Source organism: Vulpes lagopus, chromosome 2, assembly GCF_018345385.1.
Source record: "Vulpes lagopus strain Blue_001 chromosome 2, ASM1834538v1, whole genome shotgun sequence".
NCBI classification, from domain to species: domain Eukaryota; kingdom Metazoa; phylum Chordata; class Mammalia; order Carnivora; family Canidae; genus Vulpes; species Vulpes lagopus.
In genome coordinates this window covers 69,988,997-69,998,697 of record NC_054825.1, presented here as the reverse complement: position 1 = coordinate 69,998,697, position 9,701 = coordinate 69,988,997, and the positions used below count along the sequence as shown (strand labels likewise).

The window sequence follows — 9,701 nt, the reverse complement described above, 5'->3', positions numbered from 1 at the left end:
ATTTAATCATGAGAGACACCGAGAGAGAGAGAGAGAGAGAGAGAGAGAGAGAGAGAGAGAGAGAGACATAGGCAGAGTGAGAGGCAGGCTCCCTGCGGAGAGCCTGATTGGCGGGGGGGCCTCAGGACTCAAGTCTAGATGATAACCCATCCCAGATTAGTCTTGTATGCACAGCACAAATTCAACTTCTTTTTTTTTTTTTAATATTTTATTTACTTATTCATGAGAGACACAGAGAGAGGCAGAGACAGGAGAAGCAGGCTCCATGCAAGGAGCTCGATACGGTACTCTATCCCGGGACTCCAGAATCATGCCCTAAGCCGAAGGCAGACGCTCAACCTCAACCGCTGAGCCACCCAGGTGTCCCAAATTCTACTTCTTTATCAATAATTTCCCCCAGATTACATGTAGACTGTTGATATCTATATGTAATTTTTAAGTGGAAGTGAAAAATAACATAGCCTTTCTTTTTCAGTTGAATTTTAGTTTAGTATTTCTGAAATAATTCCCCACCCCCCCATCTGGTAGTCTTTAGATAACCAACTCTATCCATTGTGTGTTGATTTTTATCATCCAGGGCAGAAAATACTCTTAGTATTATTGTTGCTGCCTTAAGTCCTCCGAGTTGTGTTTTGTTCTGAGTTGTGACCTCATAGCTCAGAGCCCTGTCTTCATTTTATAAATGGTTTGGATATTTTTATCCCAAAGTGCATTACTTTGCACTTGTTCCCACTAAAGCTCATTTGTCAGTTGTCTGGCCACACGGTCAGATTCATAGGCGCTCCCGACTCGCCCAGAGATTGGCAAACTTTTTCTATAAAGGGCCAGATAATAATTTCAGCTTTGCAGCAGTACCCCAGTGCCGGTCGCTTTTGCTCAACTCTGCTCTTGTGAAAGCAGCCATAGATGATAATAAACGAATGAGTATGGCTGTATTCCCATAAACGTTATTTATAGACACTGAAATGTGAATTTCATATGCTTTTCACATGTCACAAAATATTAGTTGTCTTTTCATTCTTTTTCCAACCATTTAAAAAATGTAGAAACCATTCTTAGCTCAAGGGCTGCACAGAAATAGGTGCAGGCTAGATTTGGCTTGTAGGCTGTAGTTTGTTAACCCTGGTCTAGACCCATCACTAGTGAGAAATGTCGTTAGAGATTTTACTGCTCTCTCCCTCCTCCTGATCACTTATACATATTTTTGAGAGCCCCTTGCTAGGCAAAGCTGCTTGAGGATTCAATCTCTTTACTTGGGTTCATCAATCTCTGCTTCCCAATATACTATTTAAGGCAACAACCTTTAGATAGACCAGCTGTCCTCATACAGGTGGGGTGTAACTGGCATCCCAGAACCCACTAGAGTGCTCTGCTTGTGGCTGCCCATGCATGCCAGTGGCTCTTGTTTAAATACCTTGGGCTTTTCAGGATAGAAATCTGATTGCATACCTACTTTTACACCCTCGGTGCAGCCACTCTGATTTGTAGCCACACTGAACCTGCATTGTTTGGGGCTCCGACCACAGCCATTGTAAGAGCTTTTATGAAATGATTTTCTTCACAACTCCTATAGCTCGCTAACTCTAGATAAAGTCTAGGGCCACTCCCCCCCCCCCCCCATGGCACTCATCCTACCCCAAGTCTAGACAAGTCTATTTATTACATGTCCTCATGTCTCACTTTGTAATTTTATCTTCATTAGTGGCACTATTTGACTAATGGCTGCCTCTAACTCTCTTACTAGACTCTGTTCTGTACAACTGGGGGGTGGGGGACTGTCTGTCTTTGCTCGCATCTCCCGCACCTCACCCTATGCCTGGCACATAGTGGGTGCTCAACAAGCATTTGTTGAACAGAAGAACCAGAGTCACAGCAGACCTCAGCTTATTGGCTAGGTACTGTTGTCTCTAACAGCCCCTTCCCCTTATTAGCAGAGAGAACTTGAATTACAAGACCTCTTTAAGCTTAAGTTTCCTTTTCTGTAAGTTGGAGATAATAGTTACCATCAGTGGGTTGTGGTGACTTAAATGAGATAATGTGACTGGCATGTGGCTTGCTCCAGTCACTGTTGGATTAATGTTAGGCCCCTTTCCTACTTCCTTTCATTGATGTCAACCCCATAGTTATCTTACGCCTAACTACCACAGATTCCCCAAGTATACAAGACTCCACCTTCCTGATGAGAACTGCACTGTTTCCTTTGAGAAATCCAGAATTAGAAATATGACTATTACGCCCTTCATACATCTGCTGCCTTTCCAGGATCTGTCACTTGGACCCTCTAGTTCCCTCTAGTTCCCTCCCCTGGCTGGAATCAACAGGCTCCACCCATCGTTTTTGTTTCTGAGCCAGTTCCTCATTGCCTCACAAAACATTTCAACTTAGGGGATTTTATTTCAGCCTCTCCTTTGAAAACCTGTCAAAAGGTTTTCTTAAGGTGTTAAGGGAGATAATAAGCAGTTCTTTTTTACCTACATTCTATTGACTTCCTCAGAAATTAAGGAAATTTATGTTTTTTTCTCTCTCTTTTTTCATTTTAAAAGATTTTATTTATTTATGAGAGACACACAGAGAGAGGCAGAGATATAGGGAGAGGAGAAGCAGGCTCATCGTGGGGGAGCCTGATGCAGGACTCCATCCCAGGACCCCAGGATCACAACCTGAGCCAAAGGCAGATGCTCAACTACTGAGCCACCCAGGCGCCCTAAGTTTTCACTTTAAATAAATCATTTTGTCATCTTTCTCTGAAGCTAATTTTAAGTGGTTAGCTTGCCTGTTTCACAAGTAAACCATAACTTTATAGGTTCTCTCCAGAGATTTCTTAATGATAATAAATATTATCATATAAAAATTATAATATTTTGAGCCCAATATATATCAAGCACTGTGCTAGGAACCTTAATTAAATGTTATTTAATTCAATCCTTAACACAACCTTGCATAATAGATACTATTATCCCTGTTTTATTTATTTTTATTTATTCATGAGAGACACACAAAGAGAGAGGCAGAGACACAGGCAGAGGGAGAAGTAGGCTCTATGCTGGAGCCCGACATGGGACTGGACCCCAGGTCTCTAGGATCATGCCCTGGGCCAAAGGCGGCACTAAACCAATGAGTCACCCAGGCTGCCCCTTATCCCTGTTTTATACATGTAATAAATGAAAAATTTTAAATACTTGATTCAAAGTCACACAATTAGAAGATGGTGGAGTCAAGATTTACTTTCAGGTTTTGTCATAGCCTAGTGCCTATCATCTTTCCATTTCTGACCTTTTCTTCCCTTCTTGTATTTGGTGATTGGTGGTGGTGCTGGAAGGGTATGTGTATCTCATTTCCACTTTTCTAACTTCCTGAGTGAGCAGCCAGCTATTATGACTGGTACCTGTTTTGGCAAATGGTCCCTCAGTATCATAGTAGAGTTCTATCAGAACTCATGTAGGTTTTAAAGTAGTACCTTTTACTTAAAACCACTCATTGTCCATCTATCCATCCATCCATCCATCCATCCATCCATCTAACCAATATTTCTTTTTCTTTATTTATTTATTTATGATAGTCACAGAGAGAGAGACAGAGGCAGAGACACAGGCGGAGGGAGAAGCAGGCTCCATGCACCAGGAGCCCGATGTGGGATTCGATCCCGGGTCTCCAGGATCGCGCCCTGGGCCAAAGGCAGGCGCCAAACTGCTGCGCCACCCAGGGATCCCCTAACCAATATTTCTTAACAGGCTATTGTAGTCTATTTGGGCTGCTCTAGCAAAATACCACAGGCTAAGTGGCATTATAAACAGCAGAGATCTACTTTTCACAGTTCTGGAGGCTTAGATACCCAAGATCAAGGCACTAGCAGGATCATGTTCTGGTGAGGACCCTCGTCCTGATTCATAGCCAATGCCTTTTCACTGCATCCTCGCAGGGTAGAAAGGGGTAGGGAGCTCTGTGAGGTCTCGTTTGTAAGAATACAAATTCCTCATGACCAAATCACCTCTCAAAGTCTCCGTCTTCTAACATCATCACATTGGGCATTGGGATTCCAATATGTGAATTTTGGAGGGGACACAGACATTCAGATCATAGCAGAAATTGTATACCAGACACTATGCTCTATAGTGAACATGACAGGCCAAAGAAAGGTGTCCCTAGTGTTTTTTTTTTAAGATTTTATTTATTTATTTATTCATGAGAGACACACAGAGAGAGGCAGAGACATAGGCAGAGGGAGAAGCAGGCTCCATCCATGCAGGGAGCCCGATGCAGGACTCCATCCCGGGACTCCAGGATCATGCCCTGAGCCAAAGGCAGATGCTCAACCACTGAGCCACCCAGGCATCCCTCTTACAGCATTTCTTGAACTTCATCCTTAATGGAAGAGGCATTTGGGGAGGAGGGTGTAGAGGTAGGAAAGATGGAGAGACAGGATGGGAAAGAGAAGGACTTTCTATGAAGTCACAGTTTTGGAAGCCCATGGGTCAGGAGGAAGCCATTGGGTAGGATGAGGAAGGCAAGAGAAGATGAACAAGATTCCTATATACCAAGAGAGAAGCGGAACCAGTAGAATTTTGCTCTGGCATAACATATTGCCCTATTAGTGTACCTTATGGTTTTCAGTTCCCTTTCCAACGGCCAGTGCTTTCCTAGTTTTCTGATGTTTTTGTTTACTCTTTCCCAAGCCAGCATAGATGATACCCTTGCATTTGTGTTCTCTGTATAGGTAGCATTCTCATTTATCTTGATAGCCTACCAGAATTACTGCAGTGACTATTTTACTGTGTAGACAGAGTTTACTTCATTTTTCCCTTAGTTTGTGTGTGTATGTGTGTGTGTTTGTGTATGCACATTGTGTGCATGTGTACACAAATGAGAGGTGAGGGGACTTGAATTCTTGTAGTTCAGTCCTTAGAGTCCAGTTTAGACTTCTAGAAGGATCCTGGTCAGCAGAGGAATCCTCACAGTGGCATTCACCTCAGTGAATTCACTGTGCATCAGAATCAGAAGCTAGGTTTTGTTGGCATCCTGAGAATATAGTCATCTCCTGTTAACTTGGCACACAGTAACTAATAAATACAAAACAGACTATTGGGATCCCTGGGTGGCGCAGCGGTTTGGCGCTTGCCTTTGGCCCAGGGCGTGATCCTGGAGATCCAGGATTGAATCCCACGTCGGGCTCCCGGTGCATGGAGCCTGCTTCTCCCTCTGCCTGTGTCTCTGCCTCTCTCTCTCTCTCACTGTGTTCCTATCATAAATAAATAAAAATTAAAAAAAAAAAACAGACTATTGAGGGTGTGCGGGACATATGTTTTAGAGATCCACAATGAAGTGAGTGGGGATGCAATGACATGGGTCTGTCATTTGCTTTAAAACATTTTAGTTTGGGCACCTGGGGGGCTTAGTCAGTTACATGTCTGCCTTCAGCTCAGGTCATGATCCCGGCATCCTGGGATAGAGTCCTGCGTTGGGCTCCCTGCTCAGCGGGGAGTTTGCTTCTCCCTTTCCCTCTGCCCCTCCCCCTGGTCATGCTCTCCCTCTCTCTTTCAAATAAATAAATAGACAAATAAATAAATACATCTTTTTTTTTTTTAATAAAATATTTTAGGGATGCTAGAGTGGCTCAGTGATTGAGCATCTGCCTTTAGCTCAGGTCATGATCCCAGGGTCCTGGGATTGAGTCCCACATTGGACTCCCTGCATGGAGCCTGCTTCTCCCTCTGCCTATGTGTCTGCCTCTCTCTGTGTGTCTCTCATGAATAAATAAAATCTTTAAGAAAAATAAAATATTTTAATTTTTCAAAGTGCAGGAAAGTGAAGCAAGTGTGGGAAAATGATTGAATCTAGTTAATGGGTATTTTATACTATTTGTACATTATATGTGTTATAAACTCATACTCTATCCCTACTTCTGTGTATTTGAAAATTTTCTTTTTTTTTAAGATTTTATTTATTTATTCATGAGAGACACAGAGAGAGACAGAGAGAGGCAGAGACACAGGCAGAGGGAGGTTCCATGCAGGCAGCCCAAGGTGGGACTCGGGTCTCCAGGATCATGCCCTGGGCTGAAGGCGGTGCTAAACTGCTGAGCCACCCAGACTGCCCTTAAATTTTTCTTAATATAAAAATGAAAAATATAAAGAAACTGACAATAATTTATAGAAAGAAATAAAAAAGTCAGGCTACCCTGATGTTCAAGTTACCCTAACCAGGAGTACAACATGGAAAACTAATTCAGTTTAAGACGCTGGGTCATCCAGGACAATGACATACTCCTGTCTGCAGCCAGGCACTCACTCTCCCCTTCGGCTCTTCTATCCCAGGATCTTGTTCCAAGGACTGTCTTAGAGATTTAGTTATCTGATTCTTACACCATAGGCTTCTCCCATCATACTCCCTGATCTGTGTCAAATATTTAAGTCCTGCTCCTGCCTGAGTGGGTTGGTGTCTCTATTGCTACCACTACAGGCAACAGACATCTATTTTTCCTGCTTCCAGCTTCTAGGTTTGCTTTAGGACTTCTCATTCTTGGGATACATGAGAGACTCTGCTAACTCAAATTCTGGTTCAGCTTCCACTCCTGCTGACACCCCAGTTCTATCAGATCTCTTAGAGGCTTGAAACCTGAGAAGCAGCAAGGCATGTCACTGCAGTGAGGATTCCTGACCTTGCAGCTTGACCTATCTGCCCACCCTCTGCCTTTTTGCTTCGCACCAGCTCTAGGAGTGGCACAGATGGTTAAAGGAAAGGGCACTAATGATACCTCTGAGGTTTAAAATCATTTTCAAAGGCATGATTTATTTAATTCAATCCTCATTCAGATCTTGTGAGACAGTTATCATTCCTGTTTATTTTATTTTTTAAAAGATTTTATTAAAAAAAAAGATTTTATTTATTTACTCAGACACACACACACACACACACACACACACACAGAGAGAGAGAGAGAGAGAGAGAGAGAGAGAGAAGTAGAGACACAGAGGGAGAAGCAGGCTCCATGCAGGGAGCCTGACGTGGGACTCCATCCCGGGTCTCCAGGATCCTGCCCTGGGCTGAAGGCGGCGCTAAATCGTTGAGCCACCGGGGCTGCCCATCATTCCTGTTTAAAGAGATAAGAAGCTAAGACAGGTTAAATTATGTGTTTGTAGCCATAGAGTTAATCAGCATCAGGCCCCTGATGTGAACTTAGGTATTCCTGTCCCCTGGAGGAGTTTATCTGTATCTAAATCCAAGTTATTACTAAGCTACTATATTTCCCTAATTAAACTATTATTTGTAGTGACCAAGTTGTGTTACCACAAAAGATGACTTGTTATTAGAGAAGGCTGAAATTGTTCAATAGCCAAATGCCGTATTTCCTTTTCATCCATGTGTTGAATTTACTAAACAACGTATGCCTAATTTATTATTACGAGGAGTCAATAAATAATATCTATAGTTGATTAATCAAGAAAAAGGGGTGTAAAGATATTACATACAGTTTTAGTGATAATGAACAGTAGAACTTAAAACAGAAACTATTGATTGATAAAACCTCTGAGTAATGGGTATGGCTATGATGTGGTTGGTGGGGATGGGAGGTGGAGATTTTAAAATTTTATTTATTTATTTATTTATTTATTTATTTATTTATTTATTTATTTGAGAGAAAGAGAGAGAGTGAGAGAGCAGACAGGCAGAGTCAGAGGGTGAGGGAGAAGCAGACTGGCAGGCAGGGAGCCCAATCGGGGGCTTGATCCCAGGACCTAGGAACATGATTTGAGCTGAAGGCAGACACTTAACCAACTGAGCTAGCCAGGCACCCTTGTTTCTCATTTTAGACACATCTATACAGTGTAAAAAAAATGTTTTTTTCTTGAGAGAGAAAGTAAGGGGCAGAGAGAGAGAGAGAGAGAGAATCTTAAAACAGACTCCATGCTGAGCTCAGAGCCCATCATGGGGCTTGATTTCACAACCCTGAGATTGTGACCTGAGCCAAAATTAGATGCTTAACTGACTGAACCACCCATGTGCATCTGAATTTTTTAAAAATATGGGCAAATTTTACTTCTATAAATTAAAAAAATAGCTTAAAAATAGAAAAAAGAAACAAAATCTAATAAAAAGTATCCCCTCAATGAGTGATTCCTTAAGTAGTCATATGTAATACTATGCAGCCAATAGAAAAAATGAGTCCACCCATACAAATTTTAGAGGAAAGGCAAATCGCAGAATGATTTGGTTAAGATTCTCCCTAACACTATATATATTGTGTAGGTATATGCACATACCAAACTAGGAGGATACATAAAAATGATACCAAAGTGTAGGGATGAGAGGTGGGGAAGAGAGAAAGATTTTGATGATTAACTTTCTTTACTTCTACATACAGTTTGATTTTTTTTTTCGAGGGGCATGTATTGAACATGAATGTGGGTGGAATATTTTGCAGGTTCAAAGCTACAGTGGTTTTGAGTATTCCCTCTTTTTCTTTTTGCCACAGTGTAATCGCACTGTGTTATACATATAAGGGTCAGGATTTTTTAAAAAAGATTTTATTTATTTATTCATGAGAGACACAGAGAAAGAGAGACAGAGACACAGGTAAAGGGAGAAGCAGTCTCCTTGCGGGGAGCCCAATGTGGGACTTGGTGTCGGGACCCCAGGATCACGCCCTGAGCCAAAGGCAGACGCTTAACCACTGAGTCACCCAGGTGTCCTGAGTCAGGATCTTAAAACGGACTTGTCATGAAGCAATTCACTCTTCCTTAATATTGTTCCTTTAAACTGTTACAAAAGGGAAGTTTGTGAATTGAATCATTCCACTCTCAAGAATTAATGTCACCTTAGAGCTGACCAAGTCTGATTCATGTTTCTTTTTTTATTGTTAAATTTCCTTCACTTTTTTTGCTTTTGTTTTTTGACCAAGGGTATATGGGATTTAAATCCCCAAATCCAGTATCTCATGATTGTAACAAGGTATCCACCCTACATTTTGGAGTCCTGGGCTCAGAGTCTTGACTAACCCTGATACTTGATAGAATCCTTTGGGTGAGGAGAAGCCGGGTAAGAGGGAGTCTTACCTCTGTCGAAGTCTCCAAGGCAGCGTCCACAGAGAAACAGAAGGAAATAGAAGATAAAGTAAGTAGTCTAGAGAAAACTGGAGAAGCAAAATTAAAAACAAGGTATTCTCATCTGGGACAAAAACTTGGAAGTTCAGATTTCTGAAGGAAACAATTGCAGAAAGGGCAAAAATATTTTGATTTTGGGGATTATAACATGGCTAAAGCAAAAATGAATCAAGATTTTGAGTTCAAGCCCCACATTGGGCATGGAGCCTACCTCAAGAATAAGAAGAAGAAGGAGAAGAGGAAGGAGAAGCATCACCTTCCTACTGCAGTTCTAGATAAGACAGAAGTCACTGGTGACCACATTCCCACTCCACAGGACTGTCCTCAACAGAAACCATCTTTGTCGCTAGCAAGCTGGCTGGCTCACTAAAAGAGCTGAACTGCAGGAATCTTATAATTCTCATGATTTCTCCTTAAATGTTTCTTCTCTGCTTTTAATTTCCTTTTATTCACTAAGTCATTTGAGAATGACAGCTTTGTAGGTAGCAGTACTGTGTGCTATTGCAAGGCATTGTACCTGTGTAGAGGTTGTTTTTTTTTTTTTTTAAGATTTTATTTATTTATTCATGAGAGAGAGAGAGAGAGAGGCAGAGACACAGGCAG

General features: G+C 41.8%; 1 pseudogene; it reads left to right on the top strand.

Moving 5' to 3' along the window:
* The first annotated feature begins 5,314 nt into the window (after positions 1-5,314).
* On the top strand, positions 5,315-9,468 carry LOC121477430 (annotated as a pseudogene).
* The last annotated feature ends 233 nt before the right edge of the window (positions 9,469-9,701 follow it).